Here is a 27167-nt window from a genome sequence, read left to right as displayed (position 1 = left end):
CACTGCTAGATAAATCAGAGAAGAGAAGGAAAGGGAGGTGAACGAGGTAGCTGGGCTGTGGTAGAGGGGAGGAGGTGACTAACTCTGTTTGGTTGGAATACAGTGCTTTAGGAGGTTTAGGAGTCCTTGGTTGCGCTATCTGCTGTTGTCTGTTTTGTGAACACATTTCCTGGAAAGAACTTTATTACATATATTGAAAAGCATTTTATTTATTTAATTACACCAAAGAAAACAACTGACAGACAACAATACAGAGAAGAAAATGGTGTGCAGGTGTGGTTGGAAGCTCAGGGGCTTACAGTATATGAAAACCACACCACACAAAAAAAACTATATAAAGTACATAAGTACAAAAATAAAAAAGGTTTGTTGAAACATATAATAGAAAATACTAATTATTTTGTTTTTAATAAAGAAAATGTTATGTATGTGTGCATGTTCGTGTGTGAGAGTTAGGCTATGGAGGAGATTACTGAGTAGTTTGGTTCATCAGGCTGAGGGATGAGGGATGATGATGTTTTGGCAATGTGGAGATAAGCCTTCCAGAGTATGGTATCTCTGTATCTGATAGAGAATTGACTACGTGGGTGAACGTTATCGCAGTGTCTTGTGTTGTATATATACCGAACAAAAATATAAATGCAACATGTAACAATTTCAACGATTTTACTGAGATACAGTTCATATAAGGAAATCAGTCAATTGAAATTAATTCATTAGGCCCAAATCTATAGATTTCACATGATGGGCAGGGGCGCAGCCGTGGGTGGGCCCAGGAGGACAGGGGCCCACCTACTTGGGAGCCAGGCCCACCCACTGGGGAGCCAGGCCCAGCCAATCAGAATGAGTTTTTCCCCACAAAAGGGCTTTATTACAGACAAAAATACTACTCAGTTTCATCAGCTGTCTGGGTGGCTGGTCTCAGACAATCATACAGATGAAGAAGCCGGATGTGGAGGTCCTGGGCTCGAGTGATTAGATGTGGGCTGCTGTTGTGAGGCCTGTTGGATGTACTGCCAAATTCTCTAAAACGACGTTGGAGGCGGCTAATGGTAGTGAAATTAACATAAAATTCAGTCAGCATTCCAATTGTACGCTCCGTCAAGGAAACTATGGCATGGCGTTGTGTGACAAAACTGCACATTTTAGAGTTGCCTTTTGTTGTTCTGAGCACAAGGTGCACCTGTGATCATGCTGTTTAATCAATTTATTTATATGCCACACCTTTAACGTGGATTAATAATTTTGGTAAAGGGAAAATGCTCACTAACAGGGATGTTAACAAGGTGTGCTAAAATTTGAGAGAAATACGCATTTGTCAGTATGGAACATTTCTGTGATCTTTTTTTTCAGCTCATAAAACACGAGACAAACACTGTACATGTTGCATTTATATGTTTGTTCATTATAGATTGATTTCAGAATTGAGATATGGTTAAATTAGGCTATAGTACAGAGTTAGGAAGCAAGCCTAATGAACCAAACCACTAATCTTTCTGATGATACCAACAGATTTCATCACTTTGCTGCGGACAAATTGAATATGATCTTTCCAGGATAACTTTTCTTTAATTACAACTCTGAGGAATCTAGTGGATGTGACTTGTTCCATTTCATCCCCACCAATTGAGATTCATAATCTTTTAATTTTTCTTATTTTTTTTAAAACAATATTTCTAATGCTTACTAGTGAATACAATAAAGTTAGATTTTTTAACATTAAAATATAAATTAAAAAACATAGAAAATTTGGCTATGCCTGAGTTGGCTTCATTAAAAAAAAAACATTTAAATTATTGTGTGATAAATCAAATTGGTATCATCAGCAAATAGAATGGGAAGTACGGTAGAAGACAGCACCAAGGTCATTGATATATATTAGGAATAACAAAGGTCCAATTATCGAACCCTGTGGAACGACACAGGATATCTTGGCCCTCATTTGCATAAACAAATTGTTCTCCATCATAAACAGAACTATATGACCAATCATATGTATAATCATGAAAACTGTGATAAAGCAATTTAGAAAGTAATATTTAATGATCAACCGTGTCAAATTATTTGGATAAATCTGAAAAGATGCCAAGAGTGTATTTATATTGTTCAGGGCTGTAAAAAAATGTATCCACAAGTTGCAAAAGAGACAGTTGAAGTTGAAAGTTTACATAAACTTAGGTTGGAGTCATTAAAACTCGTTTTTTAACCACTCCACAAATTTATTGTAAACAAACTACAGTTTTGTCAAGTCGGTTAGGACATCTACTTTGTGCATGACACAAGTAATTTTTCCAACAATTGTTTACAGACAGATTATGTCACATCATTTACTGTATCACAATTCCAGTGCGTCAGAAGTTTACATACACTAGGTTGACTGTGCCTTTAAACAGCTTGGAAAATTCCAGAATTATGTTATGGCTTTAGAAGCATCTGATAGGCTAAGTGACATCATTTGAGTCAATTGGAGGTGTACCTGTGGATGTTTTTCAAGGCCTACCGTCAAACTCAGTGCCTATTTGCTTGACTTCATGGGATAATCAAAAGAAATCAGCCAAGACCTCCAAATTTTATTTGTAGACTTCCAAAAGTCTGGTTCATCCTTGGGAGCAATTTCCAAACACCTGAAGGTACCACGTTCATCTATACAAAGAATAGAACGCAAGTATAAACACCATGGGACCACGCAGCCGTCATACAGCTCAGGAAGGAGAAGCATTCTGTCTCCTAGAGATGAACGTACTTTGGTGCGAAAAGTGCAAATCAATCCCAGAGCAACAGCAAAGGACCTTTTGAAGATGCTGGAGGAAACAGGTACAAAAGTATCTATATCCACAGTAAAATTAGTCCTATATCGACATAACCTGAAAGGCCGCTCAGCAAGGAAGAAGCCACTGCTCCATAACCGCCAATAAAAGCCAGACTACGGTTTGCAACTGCACATGGGGACAAAGATCGTACTTTTTGGAAAAATGTCTTCTGGTCTGATGAAACAAAAATAGAACTGTTTGGCCTTAATGCTACTAATCATTCCCATCTGGTCATTTCCAGCTGTCAAAGAGAAGTGGAACATTGGAAAGTGATCAGAAATGTCAGTATAAAGTACACCTGTATTAGCCACATTATTCAAAGAATTGGTAAAAACACTATTAATAAGGGTGGCAGATGAAGTGGTCACTCCTATAGGCTTATAGATGAGGGGAAACAGATGGCTGGAGTATAAAGTATTTAAAAAGTCAGATGTCAGTGAGTGGTTCTCACTTTTAAATAAGTTTATGTTGTAATCACCCAATAGAAAACACATTTTATCTTCATTATTAATCAAATCCAAGGTTTTTGCAAGGATATCAATGAAACTACAAATTTCAGAATCGGGTGGCCCATAGATGCAGCCAATTACCACTTTTTTAACACCACAAAAATTAACAGGAGGGAATTTCTATGAAAATAGATTCAATATCAATGTTATCAGATGTTAGTGCGAGGAATTGAAAACGTTTATGAACAAAAATGGACACTCCTCTGCCCACTCTTGATATTCTACAGTGGTGAACAGCTTTATAAGGAGACATGTCATTAACATGGTTGTCTCTTCCGTCAGCCATGTTCCTGAAAGGGCAACAGCTGAAAATTCATGATTGAGAGAAGACATATAATGAACAAGGGGGTCGTGATTTTTTAGGAGGACTGCGAACGTTCAAATGAAAGGTAGAAAATAAGCTTGTCTTGGAATTAGATACACTTCTAGAAAGGTTATTAAATTGCTTAACATTATAGTAATCACAAGTGATAGACTCATCTCTTGTAAATTTCAGGAAATGTGACTATTGATCAACACAATCATTATATTTATCATTTTCTTCGTTGATATCTAATGGTTTAAAGACCATGTTATCAGGGTTCATATTCTGCACAACTAAGAGAGATACACAGTCGGAATCATCCTGAGAGTGGAACAGAAACATAGAAGTGCATGCCTCACATGTCCAATACAGCCATACATTTGTGTTAGTTTTATCAATGGAGGTGCACTTCCTATGGAATGCACATGGACACAGTCCACATAACACCACTGAAGACTTCAGAGGGTTATGACATTTAGAGCAATGTGTGTTTTTGTTCATGAGGTTAGGTGAAACACATGAACAACGTAGAACAAATATGTATGTGCGGTGTGTGTGTGTGTGTACTTGTGGGTGTGTGTGCGTTTCAAATCAGTTGACTATAGCGGAGTGAGTCAATTGCCATAGGCCTACGTTAAAGGGGGTGAACAAACAACTGATCATACTTCAGCTATGCGATGTTGCATTTCTTTCGTTCTTCAATTAGTCGTGGCAGTAGTTCCTTTCTTTTCAGGCATACCTTTTCAGAGAAGTCTTCATTGATGAAGATTTTGGTTCACTTCAGGCACTTGGCTCCCCTGAGAATCCCCTCCTTGTCTTTGAATCTGAACAGTTTTACCACTATAGATCTGGGCTGTTCACGGCAAGAAAGTGCCATTCCTATGAGCCCTTTGCACCTCGATGAGTTTAGGGTCCAGTTAGAGTTGATCTGCCAGGAGTTTATTGGCCTTGACTTCTGTGTCATGCCACGTTTCAGTCTTTACATACTCACTTCCATCGATTAAAATGTTATTGTGCCTCGATTAGTTTTCGAAGTAGTCTCCTTTGGAACAGTGCTTGTCAAGTGTTGTATGGACAAAAAATTGCGCCCTTTAGCTCCTTCACCTCCTACTGCGTAAATTCCAAACATTGTTTAAATTCCGTTACATCTTTAACAGATCATCAACCCTTTTGTTTGGTAGAATCCATAGAGAGTTGCAGGAAGGACTTACGGTTGTTTTCCTGCAGATCTATTAGATCTTTATAGAACTATTTTTGTTGATCGAGTAGTTCATGGAGTGTAGAGCTTGATACATATTCCTCTTTCGCTGTCACGCCCTGACCAGAGAGAGACATTTATTTCTCTATTTGGTTAGGTCAGGGTGTGATGTGGGGTGGGCATTCTATGTTTTGTTTTCTATGTTTCTTTATTTCTGTGTTTTGGCCGGGTATGGTTCTCAATCAGGGACAGCTCTCTATCGTTGTCTCTGATTGGGAATCATACTTAAGTAGACATTTTCCCCTCCTTTCAGGGTGGGTGGGTATCTTTGTTAGTGGCACTTAGCCCTGTAAGCTTCACGGTGGTTTTTTGTTTCTTGTTTTGTTGGCGACATTTTAAATAAAAAGAGAAATGTACGCTTACCACGCTGCACTTTGGTTCCTCTTCCTTCGACGGCCGTGACATCCACATTGATCTTTGCAGCATTTTTCTGTCTAGTATTAGCCATGCTACATTCATTAGCAATACCAACATGTTTTTTTCTTCTTCTTCACATCCCTGTGTTTATTCCATAATACTTTTGGCCTTATAAAATGCCCCTCAAGCACATATTCGGTTTGTCTCTGGATGGGCCTAATATTCATTTAACAAACCAGAAATCATCTTGACTCTATTTCAAAGTGAGAGATTGTTATCAGACTAAACGAAGAGGACAGACAGCTGTACAGTGAGTGAGAGGAGAGCAGAAACTTGAGATGAGAGCTATTTTACCAGGTTGACAAATAGGCTTTGACATCCTCATTTCCCACTCCAATGACAACAAGACCCCATCATATCTTTGGCTAAATTAATCTACCTTCTTCAAACTGTCAGTCAGCAATGAGATTTCAGAAATGCAGCATTTTAGAAATGGTCCTTTAAACAGCAGATGAATTTTACTGAAGTATGATGGGTAGAAATGAAACGAAAACGTCTGGCAGACGATTTCTCCCATTTAATTGTGTCTTTTACTGTGTCTCGATCGTCTTTTAATTTACTCAATATGTATTAGACAGGAGGCACATTTATGCACCGAAATGTCTGTCTTGCTAACACAAAATCACCGGGTCCCACTGTAAACAAAACACAACTTTTTATTACGTTTATTTGTTTTATATACACTACTGTTCAAAAGTTTGGGTTCACTTAAAAATGTCCTTGTTTTTGAAAGAAAATCTATTTTTTTGGTCCATTAAAATAACATCAAATTGATTAGAAATACAGTGTAGAAATGGTTAATGTTGTAAATAACTAATATAGCTGGAAACGGCAGATGTTTCATGGAATATCTACATAGGCATACAGAGGCCCATTATCAGCTACCATGACTCCTGTGTTCCATGTCACGTTATGTTAGCTAATCCAAGTTTATAATTTTAAAAGGCAAATTGATCATTAGAAACCCTTTTGCAATGTTAGCACAGCTGAAAACTGTTGTTCTAAATAAAGAAGCAATTAAAAGGGCCTTCTTTAGACTAGTTGAATATCTGGAGCATCAGCATTTTTGGGTTCGATTACAGCCTCAAAATGGCCAGAAACAAAGAACTGTCTATTCCATGGGAGATGTGGAAGGCTATTCCATGGGAGATGTGGATACTGGATGAAGTCACCCAAAATATTTTTGATACATTTTGTTAAGACATTCCAGGACTGGACATGTCCAGAGCAGATTGTGGATAAATACTTTTTCATCTTTCAAATCAAATCAAAATTTTATTGGTCACATCCATATGGTTAGCAGATTTTAATGCGAGCGTAGCGAAATGCTTGTGCTTCTAGTTACGACCATGCAAGAAATATCTAAGTAATCTAACAATTTCACAACAACTACCTTATACACACAAGTGTAAGGAATGAATAAGAATATGTACAAATAAATATATGAATGAGCGATGGCCGAACGGCATAGGCAAGATGCAGTAGATGGTATAGAGTAGAGTATGTACATATGAGATGAGTAATGTGGGGTATGTAAACATTATATAAAGTGACATTGTTTAAAGTGATACTAGTGATACATTTATTACATCCCATTTTTAATAATAAAGTGGCTAGAGATTTGAGTCAGTATGTTGGCAGCAGCCACTCAATCTTAGTGATGGCTGTTTAACAGTCTGATGGCCTTGAGATAGAAGCTGTTTTTCAGTCTCTTGGTCCCAACTTTGATGAACCTGTACTGACCTCGTCTTCTGGATGATAATTTGGTGGACAGGCAATGGCTCGGGTGGTTGTTGTCCTTGATGATCTTTTTGGCATTCCTGTGACATCGGGTGGTGTAGGTGTCTTGGTGGGCATGTAGTTTGCCCCCGGTGATGCGTTGTGCAGACCTCACTACCCTCTGGAGAGTCTTGCGGTTGTGGGTGGAGCAGTTGCCGTACCAGGCGGTGATACAGCCCGACAGGATGCTCTCGATTGTGCATCTGTAAATGTTTGGGAGTGTTTTTCTTCAGCCTTCTTCACCGTGCTGTCTGTGTGAGTGGACCATTTCAGTTTGTCCGTGATGTGTACGCCGAGGAACTTAAAACTTCCCACCTTCTCCACTACTGTCCTGTCGATGTGGATAGGTTGGGTGCTCCCTCTGCTGTTTCCTGAAGTCCACGATCATCTCCTTCAATTTGTTGACGTTTAGTGTGAGGTTGTTTTCCTGACACCACACTCCGAGGGCCCTCACTTCCTCCCTGTAGGCTGTCTCGTCGTTGTTGCTTCCTACCCCCACTACCTGGGGGCGGCCCGTCAAAAAGTCCAGGACCCAGTTGCACAGGGCGGGGAGACCCAGGGTCTTGAGCTTAATGCCGAGTTTGGAGGGTACTATGGTGTTAAATACTGAGCTGTAGTCGATGAAAATCATTCTTGCACAGGTATTCCTCTTGTCCAGCTGGATTAGGGCAGTGTGCAGTGTTATTGTAATAGCGTCGTCTGTGGACCTATTGGGGCAGTAAGCAAATTGGAGTGGGTCTAGGGTGTCAGGTAGGGTGGAGGTGATATGATCCTTGACTAGTCTCTCATAGCACTTAATGATGATGGAAGTGAGTGCGACAGGTAGATAGTCATTTAGCACAGTTACCTTAGCTTTCTTGGGAACAGGAACAATGGTGGCCCTCTTGAATCATATGGGAACAGCAGACTGGGATGGGGATTGATTGAATATGTCCGTAAACACATCAGCCAGCTGGTCTGCGCATGCTCTGAGGATGCGGCTAGGGATGCCGTCTGGACTGGCAGCCTTGCGAGGATTAACACGTTTAAATGTTTTACTCACGTTGGCTGCCGTGAAGGAGAGTCCACAGGTTTTGGTAGCGGGCCGTGTCGGTGGCACTGTATTGTTCTCAAAGCAAGCAAAGAAGTTGTTAAGTTTGTCTGGGAGCAAACACATCGGGGTCCGCGACAGGGATGGTTTCCTTTTTGTAGTTCGTGATTGACTGTAGACCCTGCCTCGTTCCTCTCATGTCTGAGCTGTTGAATTGCGACTCTACTTTGTCTCTATACTGACGCTTAGCTTGTTTCTATCTGTAAAATACTGAAGACGTATGTAAAATGCATTTTTGGCAGATTTTTCAATAAAATGTTATCTAGAATAAAAATGTACAGTGTGTCATTAATTCCCTCTGAACAAGTCTGGAGAATATATCTAAGGATAACTACACAACGTGGTGATTGCAGATGCTTCTGAAGCTGGATTTCTTTTATCTGGAATACTGGATTAAGTCAACCTAAATATTTTGGTTTCATTTTGTTGAGACACTTTTGTTTTTGTTGAGACATGACCAGGACTGGACATGTCTAGAGCAGATTGTGGATAAAGGCTTTCTTCATATTTGTATCTGTAAATATGCGAAAGACATGTAAAATAAAGAATCTAGAATTAAGAATTGGCAGCATATCTACAATTCCCTCTGGGCAAGTCTGGAGAATATATCTGATTGCCACATAAAATTTGGTGCATGAAGATTATTTTGAAGCTGAGAAAAATGTGTTGTGGTGTGGGAAGAGTCTGACTTTTGGGAAAGGCTAGTTAAAGACAAGCACATTGAATTGAGACCAAATGTAAAATGCCTATTCAGACCCAATTTCGATTTCTTCAAAGTAAATGACTAAAAGTAGTCCAGTTTGTAACATTCTCTATGAAATAAGATTTTGAAATTATGTGTAATTAAATGTAGCAAGCTTTGAATTTATTGATACATGTCCATTTCAAAGTGGTTACAATTCTTACCCATTTTGATGACGGTAGTATGATAAACGAAAGAAAATATACATTTTCATAAAGTTTTACAATTGTTTGTTTACTTTTGGAAAATTCAAATAGGTAGATATAATAGGATAGTTACAAAAATGCAATTTTAGCCTTTGTTTATTAAAGGGGGGAATAACTGATTCTGATAAAATCAGAAATTGACATTTCAATCTATTGCAATGTGTTTTGTTCCTGACAATAATACTCTAGATTTCTTTCTATTTCCTACCGTAATTTTAGAGAAAACAACGGGTTTAGAATATCTAAGGCATCAATGCTTTCCCAAGCTGCTCTACCGACAACTCCAATGCATTGTAATTCAAAGACAAAAGACAAACAGTTTTGAGATGAATTGAATTATTTTCTGAAACAGTGTCTACAACGCTGCTGTCACCATTGCCATTACATACCAGTTTAGTGAGTAGGATGACATACAGGTTCATCAGCATGCTATTAGGATGATAGGGCAGGAGACATTAAACATTAAAGTAAATGTCACTATTTGATTCCCTGAATACAAAATGTGTTTTCTGACAGATGAAAGGGAAATCAAACGAGAGTGCACACGCCGAGAGAAGCCTTTCAGTGTCAGTCTGTCTGTGCGCTGGGCTGTTAGTGGGAGCTAACGTTCTGTCGGATGGGGGAGCATTTGATTTGTTTGACGAGCGGTTCAATATGTCGATCCCTCTCCAGGGAGAGCTAAATCATAATCTGGGAGTGTTCCGATGACGAGCCTGATATTCACACAATTACAAAGTACACGGTGTACACAAAACATTAGGAACACCTGCTCTTTCCATGACATAGACTGACCAGGTGAATCCAGGTGAAAGCTATGATCCTTTATTGATGTCACTTATTAAATCCACCTCAATCAATGTAGATGAAGGGCAGAAGACAGGTTGAAGAAGGATTTTTAAGCCTTGAGAAAATTGAGATATAGACTGTGCATGTGTGCCATTCAGAGGGTCAATGGTCAAGACAAAATATTGAAGTGCCTATGAGTGGGGTATGGTAGTTGGTGCCAGGTTTTGTGTCAAGCACTGCAATGCTCCTGGGTTTTTCATGCTCAATAGTTTTCCGTGTGTATCAAGAATGGTCCACCACTCAAAGGACATCCAGCCAACTTGACACAACTGTGGGAAGCATTGGAGCCAACATGGGCCAGCATCCCTGTGGAATGCTTTCGATACCTTGTAAACCTTGTGGGTATCCTCAAACCACTAGGCAACCGGAAGGTTGCAAGTGCGAATCCCCAAGCTGACAAGGTAAAAATCTGTCATTCTGCCCCTGAACAAGGCAGTTAACCCACTGCTCTTAGGCCGTCATTGAAAATAAGAATTTGTTCTTAGCTGACAAGTAAAATATTCATAAAATGTTTCTGTTTAACCTTCATTTAACCAGGTAGTTAAAATAACATAACTTATTTTCAATGATGGCCTACCCCAGCCAAACTTGGACGATACTGGGCTAATTGTGTGCCACCCTATGGGACTCCCAATCACGGCCGGATGTGATACTGCCTGGATTCCGTACAAGGTTTATGTTGAAATATGAGGGGGAAGATTGGCTGCAAGAGAACATCAAAACATTGAGAAAAGTGTCACGATAATCGCTTGGGGTACTCATATCCTGACACTGCTTCCACCCTGAAATGGTGTTCCGTCTTAATCCCGGTGTGCTTGGGTAACTGGGCACAGGGTTGGTTTAGGTACACAATTCTTCCCAGTATGAACTCATTAATTTCTCAGTGAAGGGTCCCCATCCAATGTTCCCCCTTTTGTTGTGCTGTGACTTGTATCATCTTGCAATTTATCGCACTGTGAACGGGCAGTTTTTTTTTAATCATTAACGGTGTTCTCTCTCCTTTCTATCTCTCTTTCTGTCTCTCATTTCTTTCTCTCTCTCTCTCTCTCTGTCTTATCTCTATTCACCCTCTCTCTCTTTCTCTCTTTATTTCCGTTCTGCTCTGTTTGCTGCCTCTGTAAAGTCATCTTGAGAGATCTCAGCATTGACACAATCTGGTCACAACACACAAGATTGATTATCTTCCCTTATTTTATGATCTACTGAGGCCCCGTCTCCCAAAACATTTAAGTTCTCCAAAGATATTGCTTGTATCCGTGAGTGTGTGTGTCTGTGTGTTGTTTGTGTGTTAAGTATATTTTCATTCTGTAAACTAATACAAGTTTGAGGTTTTTATTAAAAGTTATATTTATAATTGTGTTCTGCAAGGAAAAGTGCCAGTTATGATCTTGTGTAGAGCTTTTTAAGTCACCTTTGATAACAGTGTTCTCTTGAGAAAAACTAACTGAACTGACAAATTTAGTCTGACAAATTTGCAACGACTGAGAATGTGATGATGACAAGACAGGGGAAACAAACTAGATTGTCAATAACAAAACCTGACAACAAGGAAAACAAAAGAGCTCAGATACAAAACGAAAGCAAACAAATAGATGAAATAGACTACTACAAAGAGGCAGCAACAAAGTGTTGATTAGTGGGCTAAATCACTTTACTTTGAGGTTGAAATTGGGACTTCATTTCCCCAACTGTGTGTTAATCAGTTGCAGCCAAAAGATGTAGCCCCCAAAAAATTACAAAACAAAAGACAATGACTACCATCTTAAAACCGTTCATGACTCATGAATATTTATTGCCACCCTCGTAATGGCCGTTTATGTAATCAACGGAGACGCAGTTTGGGGACGGGATCTTGTTTAATTATCAAGAGGAGATTTCATTGCATTCTTCTCCACTACAATGGTCTTAACGATTTAGTGAGAGACTGGGCGAGGAGGGAGATGAGGGTAAAGAGGAGGAGGAGACTGAGGGGTTGAGGTATTGACTGAGAGGGAGTAATTTTATTTGTTGGTTCATCCAGGAGTAGAGTGGATTGATTGGAAGCCAAGCTGACTTGGGTCTGGTCCGTGGCCTGGTGGAAGTCTGGGGAGATGCCTGCTCAAGTGTAGATAGTGGAGAACAAAGTCTTTATCCCTCCCTTGTGTCTCGCCCTCTTAACCCTGCAATTGTTCCAGAGGCTTCCGTTTCCTTTTTCCTCATCAGCGCTACACAGCCCTGAGCTGGAATGCCAAGTCCACTTTCAGCTGCTCTGTTGGTGATGGTGAAGGTTGTGTGTCCTTTATGGTGTGTTTCTAAAATGGCACTCACTTGAGGCAAGACCTAACTTGAGATACTTGCATATGACTTAACCTTGCATGATAAAATTACACCTAAGCCAGTGGCGGTCTGTGCCATTTGAGATGAGGGAGGAAGAAGATTTTTTTAATGAGCATGGCCTTATTTCCAGTAGAGCATATTGGATGACTGTCATTCACATTCTATTCACCCAGCTCAATGTATCATCGATATGTTTAGGCTAATAATAACATTTTCCCAATACCCATCATGCGGTTGCTACATCCTAGCCTATGTAGGTGCACAGTTTGAGAGAGATTTGAGTAATCAAGCTGACAGCCATTGACACATCCAATACCGCCTTGCACACTCTTGCCTGCATCTCGCTGATCTAGGATGTAATCATTAGTCTAACAGTTGCAAACAAGAGTTTTGATTGGACAAATTCAGGTTTGTTTATCCCCGTTTCATTCACTTTGCACGGACAGGCCATAGACTCCCACAATAAATAACTGTGGAAAGAAGAAACAATGTGCTGAAGCGTTCAAATGGGTAAAAGCTGTATAGCACGGAGAGTCAGCTATCATGTGGTTGATTATTTTTTACCAACACTGTCAGCCATTGATGATGAAGTCTGTGTGATGGAAATGTACCCTTAGGGGAGGGGAAGGTAGAGGTTGCCTAATCCAACAGGGAGATCAGCTGGTGAAGGAAAGGAGGAAATGGGACCAGAAGTGGGTTCACCAACTGATCCTGTTTATGACAGAGGTGGCCTTCCCTTTCTCCCCTTCCAGAATCACTGGTGCTTCCCTAGGACACATAAATCACTGCACTACCCTCGTCATCGTCCGTTACCACAAACCATTCATGTAGCCTGCCCGAGCCCAAAAGAATGGTCTGTCATTTCTATGGTTAAATTCAATCCCATCCACTTGAACATGCAGCGACAGGGACCCGTCGAGACGGGAGCATCATTCATCACGCTTGAGCTGGCGTTGGCGTGCACGCCGCTGCCTAGATTTGTCTTTGAGTCGCGGGGGAAAGATGATGGGAGCAGCAACGTGATCGGCAAAGCAATCGAGCATTTAAGCCCACATCAGAAAGCGTGAGATTATTATTTTTTCATTTTTTTCCCCCTTCTGTCTCTATGAGGGGAGAGGAGGAGAAGAGGAGAACAAAAGCTCTGGTTGTCTAGTCTTCACCCCCCAGTCCCCATCCTATTCACCCCACTGAGCTTCAATATTGGCAATTTTAGGGTCACAATGGAGCCCAGCGGTAGGGAAAATGGATGGGGGGGGAGGGGGGGGTCAAGCCATACACCTGTAAATCCCTCCTGTGTGTTTTCCTTTTTCTCTAATCATTTAAGACAGCCAACAATGCCCAGGATTTAAAGGGGAGTCTCACAGGGTTTATTTTGTGCAATTTTATTTTCTTTCTTCTCCCTCCATTTATTTTCCATTCATCTGGGTGACATGTGGGAGGGGAGATTGACAGAAGGACTACTACTGGTGTACCTTGTTCCAGAGTATACTATACTATACATTTTACTACAGAGCCCTCCAAAATGGTTTCATCCAGGAGTAAATGATGCCTTACGTATACCCCCATCAAATAAAGTGCTATCTAACATTTAAAAATGGTACATGGGCTACTTTATAGTATCTGTCATACCGTGAAAACAGAGCGGGCTGGCTAAGTTAAATATGTTCGTATTAATGGCTACCATGGCTACTTTCCCCTTTTGTTAGCCCGATTAAGACAGATGTCCGGTGCCAGACATAAGTTCATCTAAATACTCCCTTCCGTTATCATTTTCTAAATGTGTGTGCATGTTGAATGACAATTTCCTTGTCTGTTGTGTGCTGTGGATATGAGTTGGCGTTCACCAATAGTGACTTCAAATAAATGCATTACTCTGTCTTTCTTTGTTAAAAAATGAACAGGCTTGCACTGTTTGAATTGAAATATTACTGCATTTTATTACCATATGACCAACAACAAAACATCTGAGCCTAAGTTCTATTCAAATTACTTCCCTGAGACAATATCAACAGAATTTTAAATGTATTGTATACGAGCTGCTTTCATGGTGGCATATGACCGGCCCCCCCGCCCCCCCAAAAAATTTGTACGGCCCCATTTGTCTGAATTGGCCTCACTGTCTTCCACTTCAGCTGAGTGAGGAATATTCCCTCTTACTACAGTGTTTGGCCCCTTAGGGGAGGCCGGGCACAAACAGTTATGCAGCTTTATTGGACTTATATATCTGTTTAATGTATTACCGGGCACATAGCGCTGAAATATTTACATTATCCCGGACACAGGCGAGAGGAGAGTTCGCAAAGTGTCTGCAATCTAAAAACAATAAAGAGCAGTCTATCTCTTTATCGCTGCCATTTTATGAAATGACTTTTGGCAGAAGATGATTTTATTGCGGGAGTGTGGAGGCCAGCGTTTTCTTCCTCTGTTACCAAGTCCTTTAAGGGCTTTATGAATAGCAATTTAATGTGCCTCCATCCACTATAGATACAGGCTTTTAGAATAAGTGAGGGGGTCACGATGCATATTGCAAAATCATTCCCTGCTGGTAAACTTTTTAAGTCTTTATTAACTGAGAAGAGGTTCATATATTGTGGAATAAAAAGGATTACGCTTATTTTTAGTGTTTGTGGCTCCAGGGCACCTCTTAAGGTTTATTTCATGAGTTCTTTCCAGGGCTAACAAGCTTTATAAAACAAATATAAGCTTGCATGCATTTCCATTTTTCTAAATTTCATATCTTAAGGACGTCTACCTATTCTGTAATACACTAATGAAGACTTTTATAAAGTCAAAATAATTTCTCCTCATTAGCTCAATCTCTTCATCACCTCATTTGATCCAACCTACATAAAGGCATATTGAGCTGCCTGAATGGCTGTGTATGTCCCAATTGGCACCCACTTCCCTATAATGCGAGATACTTTTGGGCCATAGGGCTCTGGTCAAATGTAGCGCACTGTACACGAAGTAGGGTGTCATTTAGGATGCAGCGGCTGCTGGGCTTGTATGGCTTTGACCTCATGAGTGGCCCATCCTGGAAAAAGATGACCCCAGAACAGCTTGGCCAGTCAGGCCCACATATGTCTCCTGAGAAGAACTAGGCCAGACATGGTAACATCTGTTCTGTTCTGCCCAGGAAGGCATGCCGAGACTGGCTCTGTGTCTGTGTCTGGGTTTGTCTGTCCACTGACCAGACTGACCAGACCTTATACGCTTCAGGGGTGGCGGGGGGGAGGGAGGAGTGAGGTCACTTGACACACAGATGGTCAGGCAGGGTCGTGCATACACAAGTGCACACAAATATATACAGAACATACACAAGAGTACAAGTGAACAGCACACTTGAACAAAAAGGGCATCTGGCATGTGCAAAAAAAATAAGAAAATGTATTACTGTTATCATTAACCATGAGCAAACGCGTCAACATGTGAGCAAATCAAGAATCAATGTAATGATATGGCTCATTAAGTTATGAAATGAGGTTCTTCACAAATTGTTTTGTTTCTGGTAGATTTCACAAAATGTGATAATGCATTGGAAAGATAAACACTGCAACAAACAGGTCTACTTCAGGCTCAATATCATTGTTTTCTTGTTCTGGATTTGTTGGATAATGTCCATAATGAGTCAAATGTCAATATTTTAGCAGGGGGTGAAGGACCACTCATTCATTGAGGCCCTTTTTGTTATCTTGGCCTAGGTTCTAGCATTCATGTACCAATCCCCCTCCAAAGTAACAGGTGCAAAGGTTGCCACATGTTAACACTATCATCATGATCATGTTAAAGGCTGTCTTCCACTCATCCCCCTCCTGTATATGCACCAGGAGGTAGGTGTTCCGTAGATCCAGCTTGGAGAGGACGAAGGACGTATACATCCTGCAGCTAGGGAGTCCCCAATGTAGGTGTCCATAGCCTTGGTCTCCGGTCCTGACAGCAAGTACAGTCGTCCACGGTGCGGAGTGGTGCTAGGGAGAAGGTCAATCCAGCAGTCATGTGGTCTGTGCAGCAGAAGCGAAGTGGCCTGGGCCTTGCTGAACACCTCCCGAAGGTTCTGGTACTCTGTGGGAATGGCGGAGAGGACCGGGGCACCTTACAAACCCCCAGGAAGACGTTCCAGGGCAGGTTGCGCTGACTTCAGACACTGGGCGTAGCAGAACGGACTCCAGCCCATGATGGCACCAGTAGACCAGTTGATGAGGGCATTGTATCGCTGGAGCCAGGAGAATCCCAATACCACGGGAATCTGAGGAGACTTGATGAGCAGGAATTTAATAGTCTCGCTGTGATTTCCTGACACCCGTAGGTTGATGGGAGTGGTAATATGAGTGACCCGGCCTATAGAGCGCCCATCCAGCACTCTAACATCCATGGAAGTGGAGAGAGGCTGAGAGGGGAGATTCAGCTCAGAAGCCAGGGTAGCGCCAAAAAACTCTCATCAGCCCCAGAGTCAATGAGGACCCAGAGAGATTTAGACCGGTTTCCCCACAGCAGAATGGCATTAACAGGGGGGTGAGCAAGGCAGGAGAGTTCTCCATATGACCCACCAGAGTTATTGCTCCTACCAGTGAGCCTGATTTTTTTAAAGGACAAGAAGACACAAAATTACCAAGAGTCCCGCAATACAGACAACTTTTCGTGTTGATCCTGTATTGCCGCTCCGCTGACGATAGTTGCATAGGCTTGGGAAGCTGTGACTCACCGTCTTCGGTGACTCTCAGGGAAGGTCGGGAAGCCTCAGGTTCTCTCGGCAACGGGATCAACGGGGACCTCCGGGATGTCTCGGAGGCAAGGTGGAATCCCTGGACATGCGAGCAAAGTTGAATTTATCTCCCTCCGTCCTTCCCGTTGTCGCCATCGATTCAGATGGTCAAAGCGATGAGAGAATCAAGATCCATAGGTAACTCCCGAGCAGCAAGCTCATCCTTGACCTCCTTCGAGATGTCGTGTAGGAACATATCGGACAGTGCTTCCTGGTTCCAAGCACTCTCCGTGTCCAACGTGCAGAAATCCACCGCATAGTCGACCACACTGCAGGAGTCCTGCCGAAGCTCGATTAGCTTCCGGGAAGTTTTTCTCCCAGAGAACATGGTGTAAAAAACCTTCTTCACCTCTCTCACGAACCCCTCCAGACTAACACATATGGCCATCTGTTGTTCCCATACACCAGTAGCCCAGGTGAGAGCCCTCCCGGACATCAGTGTGATGAGATCCCAGGGGAAGGAGAAGGGCTGAAGTTCGAAAATGAGGGCACACTGAGCTAGAAACGCCTGACGGGTTCTCGACTCTCCATTGAAGCGTTCCCGGGGGTAAACGGGGTGCCCGAGAAGATGGACTGGCCGATGACATGGCGCTGCTAGCAGCTGTCTTACTGTGGGGCTACCACCATGGTAGGCTGCTTCCCAGACAACCCGCGGAATTGCTCCAGCAAACTGTCCAATGCCCGGTCACGGCGTTCAGACAATGTTTGGACCACCTCCAACCGGCCACAAAGCAGTTCCTTGTGTCTCCCGATGGTGGCTCCTTGGGAGGAGATGGTGTAATGCAGCTGGCCCTGGTCTGCTGGGTCAGTCATGGCCAGTTCGTACTATCAGGTTTGAAGGTAAGGCCCAGATGCAGACTGTGTCGGAGTAACAATGTTTATTACAGCAACAGGGCAGGCAAAAGACAGGTCAAGGCAGGCAGGGGTCGATAACCAGAGTAGTGGGGGAACGGTACAGGATGGCAGGCAGGCTCAGGGTTGGGGCAGGCAGAGGTCGGTAATCCAGAGGTGGGGCAAAGGCATAGGACGGTAGGCAGGCACAGGGGCAGGCAGAGTAGTCATGCAGGCGGGCTCAGAGACAGGACAGGCAAGGGTCAAAACCAGGAGGGCGAGAAAAAGAGAGACTGTGGAAAAGCAGGAGCTGAGACAAAACCGTTGGTTGACTTGACAAACAAGACGAACTGGCAACAGACAAACAGAGAACACAGGTATAAATACACAGGTATAAATAAATACACAGGGGATAATGATGAAGATGGGCGACACCTGGAGGGGGTGGAAACAATCACAAGTCACAAAATCATCATGATCATGTTAAAGATATCATCACGATCAGAATTCTCATCATTACCTCGAAGAAACATCAAAATATTTTGTGTTTTTATTCCGTAGACATACATGTGAAAACATTGATGAGAATGTTCAGAAAATCTTTGTGAATCCCAAGAATCTTTTAAATTCCCTGGTTGAATTGAAATGTCATATCCTTCAGAATTTCCTCCCCAACTTATCATCTCCATTTCAAGCTGGGAACTAAATAGTGTTCCACATCCAACTATGAAAAATACATTCAATTATTTGTTAGGGTATTTATTAAAAGTGAAGCGCCTTAGACATTAGATATGCGTAAAAGATGTGAAAATCATCACATCTGTTCGGTAATGAAAGGCCCCTGCAACAGCTGAAACGTTGGCATTTCTATTTAAGAAATTGAAATCCCAAACACCATTTGTGGAAAAATGCAAATGCATTATTAATATTCCACATGAAAGGGAAGCATTAGTCACGGATTATATAATTCGAAAGAAAATGTTTTGTATTTGGTAACAAAATAAGGGGGCAGGAAACATTTCCAGTGCAGCACTTTTTTTGTAAGAGGAAGACACTGTCCACCATTGCAGCTGGACATTTCACATTTGAATTATGAGGGAATGGAGCTCAACTTGCCAAGGTGAGAGGACTCTCAAATCAGATCTTAGAGCCAAGCTGAGTTCAAGTAAAGCTAAAGCGTGAGGCATGCTGTCCTAATGTCCTCACAATGCTGTCATATGAACTGAAATAGCTATTTGGTTGAAGTTTGTTGCTGTAAGACCTTTGTAATAGGGAAATTGAAGATCATCGAAATTCATGTTTACGTTTCAAGTGATCAACACCTGTGTAGCATTTATCTGGAAAATGTGATAATCACATGCGGTGCGATGTGAAGATTAATGACAACTCATAACACTGACATGAACTACACAATATCAAGCACGGTATCGTTGCTTCATGACACAATATTCGTAAAGAAATGTTATTCACTATGACGCAATATTCCTTACGACACACTATTCCTTATTGCCTTATGCAACAATGACGCTTTGTGCATTGTTGCATAAGGCAGCAACACACCCCCCAGCAACACACCCCCCATTGCTGGCCACTGCAAGTACCAGAGAAAACCTCCATGCTTCTCCGCCTGATTATGCCTCCGATGGAATTGATTGGTAATTAAAGCCGAGTCGCCCGGGCTTAAGTCCCCATTACAAGGACTAAAAAATATAGGTCCATTAAGGGCCACTTTAAGCCAACGGTCCTCCGAGGCCACGGGGCTTCATAAGAAAGTTAGTGCCTGTCATAATATAACCTGGTGGATCACAGTTCATTAGCGTCCAGCGAGGCTCCAGAGGCCAGGGGTAAGGGTGGGGGAGGGGGGGTGGCATGTTATTGATTGGGAGGTGCTCAGGCTCCCACCCTCCCTCCCTCACCACCACCAGTCCCAAGAGCACTCCACCCCATCCCCCCACCACCAGTCCCAAGAGCACTCCACCCCATCCCCCCACCACCACTCCCCGGACCACCCTACAATCTCCTCTGCCATCACCCTACCCCCCTCTACCCCATCCCACCCGATCCGCATCCCTGCATGGCCGGAGCTTGACCTCTGTCAAGCCTGTCTGCAGCGGCGTGCTGATGACTCAGCAGATTTACTGCAGCGGGGCTGAGGAATAGGGCCATGGAGGAACGGAGGAGAGCTATATAGGACTAGGGCTGGCACCCAGCCCACCCATCAACCATCAAGACAGGGTGTGTATGTAAGAGAGAGGGGGCAGAGAGTGGAGGGAGTGGGGGACTGGAGAGAGGGGAGCCTGACATGGTGATGTCATATGCTGCTTGGAGTGATATATAACCTTACACGCAGACACGGACACAGGCCGCTAGAACACAGCCATCCACCCACACTCCTACTCAGAGTTCTCCTCTGGCATTAAACACTTCTTTGGCTCTGATGCCTTGTCACTTATCTTAAGCACTGGGAGGATGTGTGCTGGGGAATGGAGGGATGAGGAGGAGGAGGGGAGAAGGGGGGTGGATGACACACAACCAAGCTCGGCACTGCTGACTGCTCAATTTTAGGCATGGGTGAGAGTAGATTAACAATGACGGCATGTGCTAACATCAATCCCATGTGAGGAATTAATCATTTTCACCGCATTATGAGTATATTTAGAATCATCTAAAGTTAAGGAGTGTCAAAAGACAATTAAACAGGCCATTATGGCCCCAGAGTATTCTGGTGATTAGTCTTAATCTTATTTTATTGACTGTGCATCCTTTAAAATCAGAATACTCTGCATGTACAGGTACTGTATTTTGCATTTGTGTTTATTTGCAATGCAGCAGCCATTGATAGCAACATGTCCCTTTCATTGGTGATACTAACCCAGCTGGTTCCAAGACACACATGATAATGGAACAGCTCCTCTTGGATACAATTTCCAAATCTTTGTTCAACAACCAAAGTACTGCTTTACTCCAACATCCCAGCAGTCCTGTTCCATTCTCACTCTCATTCACTCTGAGCTCTAGAACGGCATTCATATTAGGAGGACTCTCGGTCATCAGATGAAAGTCCCTCAGTTGTCAGAGGACAACTTCCGTCTGACAACTGAAGGATTTCCCACTATGGATGCCATATTCCAGTATTCCTGTTGGCATCTTTTCCCTGTTCATTTCCCTGAAACTGTCTCGTTCCCAAGCCTTAATGTTCACCCCCCCCCCCCCCCCCCCCTCACATCTCAGTTTCAAATCACAGTTGTTGTTTGTTTCCTTTGAACCCACGTCAGTGTGGGGGTGTTTTCTTCCCCCTTCTCTTTCTTTCCCTTTCTCTCCGTTCTCATCGTTGTCAACATCCTCCTAGGGAGAAGAGAGGAGGTCTATTTTAAGCGATGCGGCGCCATGCACCAACCACCCACACAGTGCAGGGGAGAGACCAGCACATCTCATACAGTTCATGGGGAGGGATTCAACCCCCCCCTCTACTTCTCTTCTTCCATCCTTATCACCTTCAATAGCACAGTCCATCAAAAGCAAAGGCGCAGTGGCTGCAACAGTTTATCAAACGCACTATATCTGAAAGCAGAATTTTTATATCACTGCTGGAGTCTTCAACAATATGATATTGGGGTCTGACGATGTGAAATGCCACAGGGCACAGAGACATTGAGGAAGAAATTAGGCGACTCCGATTCTGCATAGCCCAACTATTTCTTAGTCCTTTGTTAGTCTGTCTTCTGTCTACCTAGGGGCCTGAAACGTGTTATGATTAAATGCTTGGTAAAGCTAATTCTGCCTTGCTGGAGGCATTCATCTCAGAATACTGTGTGTATTGTGTAGCTGAGTTAATTCTGAAGCCTTGCAAAATCGCACAGTTGTGCAAAGTAGAATTATTGATTCAGCATGGATTGCACATGAATTCATGTCGTCTTCGAGGAACACAATCCAAATATCGACGTTGTACACACAGTGAAACCATGAATTAAGTGAACTCCTCATTCTCTGATGAAAACACACACACACACACACACACACACACAACATGTTTGTCAACACATAGTATATGTGCTTTATACTTGAACAGATTACACCGTCATATGTGATCTCTTTGACTGTGTGTGTCTGTGCCTTTTATCTCTGGCCTCCTTCATCATGACACCCAAAGTGTGTGTGTGTACGTGTCGTTGTGTATGCGTGTGATAATTTGGCCGTTCATCCTCTTCTTTTTCTCCTCCTCCTCTCGGAGAGACGAGTGTGAGATGACTTGTGGGACGAGTAGGCACTGGGCACACGCCGAGCTCAGGTAATGAGAAATTATGTTCATGTCAGCGGCAGAATTGTCTAAATCATTCCCAAGTAGAGTTACATAATTCAAATATTATTCCGCCACTCTGCCTCCCCTTTATCCCTTATCACCGCCTCATCCTCTGGCTCCTTCCCTCCTTCCCCGCTCCGATTTCAAATAGATATTTTGTTCATCCCTCTCTTTCGGTGACATGTTCTCCACCAAGGGGGGTAGTGCGGGGATTTGAGCAGGGTTGAAGTCATCCAATGGAGCAGAGCATGCTGGTTCAAAAGGCCCCGAGATGAAAATAAGAAGTAAGGAAGAAAGAAGAAAGTCATATGTGTCATGGTACCCAATGTGAGACAAGTCCACAGTGATCATATTCTTGGAGATGGGATTGATGTTAAATACTTCCGAGCACAACGCAACTGACAGAATAACTATAGTTGCTGACAGAGTGGAGTTCATATAGGAAAACTTGGAAAAGGACTTGCCTGTTTTCACAGTGCTAAGGTTTTTCACAAAAAAATGTGTTGATGTGGTGGCTACGTGTTTGATCTTGTCTGACCCAGAGTGCTATTGGTGGTCAGCTGGTGCAAACGGACATGGAGTTCACAATTGGAGATTGGTTTTTGGAATTTGAATGGAACTTTCTCGGCAGACCAAGACGGAATTGGAACCAGATTGAACCGAGATGGAGTTGGAATATGAACAGAGAGATGAAGTTGACCTCAAGTTTCCCCTCCCTGCCACCCCTCCCTTTCCAATCTTAACAGACACTTACATGGCAGAGAAGAAAATGTACTTTTAACTGTGGGATAGTCCCTTTAACTCCTATCTCTTTTTATTCGCAGCCACTCATCTTTCCTGCAATTCTGCTTTGTTAAACTCACTCTCTCTCGTTCTCTCTCTTACTCTCTCTCTCTGTGTCAATGGTCCGACTCTGATGTCTTGGCAGGCCTTATTTCGTCTCTCCTGAAATTTGGAGGAGAGAGAGAGAGAGAGGAGTGTGTGAAGGGGAGAGAGAGGTGTAGAGGGGAGAGAGAGAAGAGTGTGTGGAGGGGAGAGAAATAGGAGTGTGTGGAGGGGAGAGAGAGAGGAGTGTGTGGAGGGGAGAGAGAGAAGAGTGTGTGGAGGGGAGAGAGAGAAGAGTGTGTGAAGAGTAGAGAAATAGGAGTGTGTGGAGGGGAGAGAGAGAGAGGAGTGTGTGGAGGGGAGAGAAAGCGGAGTGTGTGGAGGGGTTGGGATGCGTGTGTGCTGAGGAGTGAAGTACCCTCTTTGCCCCTGGACAGGCCCCGTCTGTCGGTCCAAGGAGAGCTCAGGCGCTGTGATTCAGCTTTTCTGGATCCTGGCCAACTTTTGCTCACTCTCTCTGCCCCTATATTGAGATATGTGCGCATAACTCTAACCTTTTAAGACATATGCTTGCATGATTTATGTAAGAGTGGTGGCCATGTATAAGGACAGAATTAAGACCTTGGTGTTTTATGTTGTGGAGGCCCCTATTTGGAAATGTTTGAAGTAATTCAGTAATGCAGCAAACAGGTATTAGTCCAACAATATGTCCCAATATGTCCCAATTTACAGTGGGATTACGTACCAATGCTATAGCTGTGGCCGGTATTCAATCTGATCGCACCTGTCGACAATGCACCATTTAAACGTAGTGTTTTACTGTGGATGCAATCTCTGCGAACGCAGTAACATTGTAGGCAAACTGCCATCAGATTGAACTCTGGTCTAAATCTTTCAACAGGGAAAAAGGTTTAACAATACTCTGATAAAGTATTACGAGTATATGCTACTTTGACAACATGATGCTGATAAGTTAGATAATGCCTGTTATGCTTGATATCATAATGGGCATTGTGGCATGGTATCATCTGGAACACAAATACAGTTGAAAAGTCAAAGTCAAAACTTTAAATAACTACTGGGGCAACAAATCAAATCAAATTGTGTTTGTCAAATGCTCTGAATATAACATTTGTGAAATGCTTACTTACAAAACCCTTAACCAACAATGCAGTTCAAGAAATAGAGTTAGTAAAATATTTACTAAATATGCTAAGAAATGTACGTAACAATAACGAGGCTATATACAGGGGCTACCGGTACCGAGTCGATGTCGACTATGCATAGACAATAAACAGCGACAATTAGCACTGGGGGGGGGGGTTAATGTAAATAGTCTAGGTGGCCATTTGATTAGTTGCTCAGCAGTCTTATGGCTTGGGGGTTGAAGCTGTTAACTTGTTATGGCTGGGGGCAGTATTGAGTAGCTTGGATGAATAAGGTGCCCAGAGTAAACTGTCTGCTACTCAGGCTCAGTTGCTAATATATGCATATCATTAGTGGATTTGGATAGAAAAGACTCTGAAGTTTCTAAAACTGTTTGAATGATGTCTGTCAGTATAACAGAATTAATATGGCAGGCCAAAACCTGAGAAAAAGTCCAACCAGGAAGTGGAAAATATGAGGTTTGTAGTTTTTCAACTCATTCCCTATCGAATACACAGTGTCTATGGGGTCATATTGCACTTCCTAAGGTTTCTACTAGATGTCAACAGTCTTTAGAACCTTGTTTGATGCTTCTCCTGTGAGGTGGGGGCGAATGAGTGGGGAATGAGTCAGAGGCCCGACAGAGAGGCATGAGCTGACCACGTGCGTTCACGTGATAGTTACACTGCAATTCTACAGAGAAACGAATTCTCCGGTTGGAACATTATTGAAGACTTATGTTAAAAACATCCTAAAGATTGATTCTATACATCGTTTGACATGTTTCTATGGGCTGTAACGGAATTTTTGACTTTTCGTCTGCATCTAGTGATCGCGCCTCATGAAATTGCATTACTGGGTTAAACGTGCAAACAAAAAGGAGGTATTTGGACATAAGTTATGGAATTTATCGAACTGGGATTCCTGGGAGTGCATTCTGATGAAGATCATCAAAGGTAAGTGAATATTTATAATGCTATTTCTGACTTCTGTTGACTACACAACATGGTGGATATCTGTTTGGGTTGTTTTGGTCTCTGAGAGCTGTACTCAGATTATTGCATGGTATGCTTTTTTGGTAAAGCTTTTTTGAAATCTGACACAGCGGTTTCATTAAGAAGAAGTGTATCTATAATTCCATGCATAATAGTTGTATCTTTTATCAATGTGTATTATGAGTATTTCTGTAAATTGATGTGGCTCTCTGCAAAATCACCGGTGGTTTGTAACTACTGAACATAACGCGTCAATGTATAATGAGATTTTTTTTATATAAATATGTACTTTATCGAACAAAACATACATGTATTGTGTAACATGAAGTGTCATCTGGTGAAGATCATCAAAGGTTAGTGATTCATTTTATCTCTATTTCTGCTTTTTGTGACTCCTCTCTTTGGCTGGAAAAATGTCTGTGTTTTTCTTTGACTAGGCACTCACCTAACATAATCGTTTGGTTTGCTTTCGTCGTAAAGCCTTTTTGAAATCGGACACTGTGGTGGGATTAACAAGAAGTGTATCTTTAAAATGGTGTAAAATACTTGTATGTTTGAGGAATGTTAATTATGGGATTTATGTTGTTTCGTTTCACTGGCTGTTTTCATTAGCGAGATTTCAGCCCAAAGTAAAGGAGCCTTTTGGTCCTAGACTTGGCACTCCGGTATCGCTTGCCGTATGGTAGCAGAGAGAACAGTCTATGACTTGGATGACTTGGGTCTTTTTGGGGCTTCCCTCAGACACTAACTAGTATATATAGTAGGTCCTGGATGTCAGGAAGCTTGGCCCCAGTGATGTACTGAGCCGTAGGCACTGCCCTCTGTAGTGCATTATGATTAGATGCCGAGCAGTTGCCATACCAGGCGGTGATGCACCCGGTCAGGATGCTCTCAATGGTGCAACTGTAGAACTTTTTGAGGATCTGGGGACCCATGCCAAATCCTTTCAGTCTCCTGAGGGGGAAAAGGTGTTGTCATGCTCTCTTCACAACTGTCTTGGTGTGTTTGGACCATGATAGTTTGTTGGTGATGTGAACACCAAGGAACTTGAAACACTCGACCCACTCCACTTCAGTCCCGTCAATGTTAATGGGGGCCTGTTCAGCTCTCCTTTTCCTATAGTTCACGATCAGCTCCTTTGTCTTGCTCACATTGAGAGATGGGTTGTTGTCCTGGCACCACACTGCCAGGTATCTGACCTCCTCCCTAAACGCTGTCTCATCATTGTCGTCAGCAAACTTAATAATGGTGCTGGAGTTGTGCTTGGCCATGCAGTCGTGGGTGAACAGGGAGTACAGGTGGGGACTAAGCACTCACCCCTGAGGGGCCCCAGTGTTGAGGATCAGTGTGGCAGATGTGTTGTTGCCTACCCTTACCACCTGGGGGCGGCTTGTAAGGATGTCCAGGATCCAGTTGCAGAGGGAGGTGTTTAGTCCCAGGATCCTTAGTTTAGTATGGAGCTTTGTGGGCACTATGGTGTTAAACGCTGAGCTGTAGTCAATGAACAGCATTCTCACATAGATGTATATTTTGTCCAAATGGGAAAGGGCAGTGTGGAGATTGGGATTGTGTCATATGTGGATCTGTATGCAAATTGGAGTGGGTCTAGGGTTTCTGGCATAATGGTGTTGATGTGAGCCATGACCAGCCTTTCAAAGCACTTCATGGCTACCAACGTGAGTGATACGGGGCAGTAATCATTTAGGCAGGTTACCATCACTTTCTTGGGCACAGTGACTACGTTGGTCAGTTTGAAACATGTACACTACTGGTCAAAAGTTTTAGAACACCTGCTCATTCAAGGGTTTTTCTTTATTTTTACTATTTTCTACAATTGTAGAATAGTAGTGAAATAACTTTGAAATAAGACATATGGAATGATTAGTAACCAAAAAAGTGGTAAACAAATAAATATATTTTATGTTTGAGATTCTTCAAATAGCCATAATTTGCCTTTGATGATGGCTTTGCACACTCTTGGCATTCTCTCAACCAGCTTCATGAGGAACGCACCTGGAATGAATTTCAATG

Source organism: Oncorhynchus mykiss, chromosome 17, assembly GCF_013265735.2.
Source record: "Oncorhynchus mykiss isolate Arlee chromosome 17, USDA_OmykA_1.1, whole genome shotgun sequence".
NCBI classification, from domain to species: domain Eukaryota; kingdom Metazoa; phylum Chordata; class Actinopteri; order Salmoniformes; family Salmonidae; genus Oncorhynchus; species Oncorhynchus mykiss.
This window is presented reverse-complemented; position numbering follows the sequence as displayed.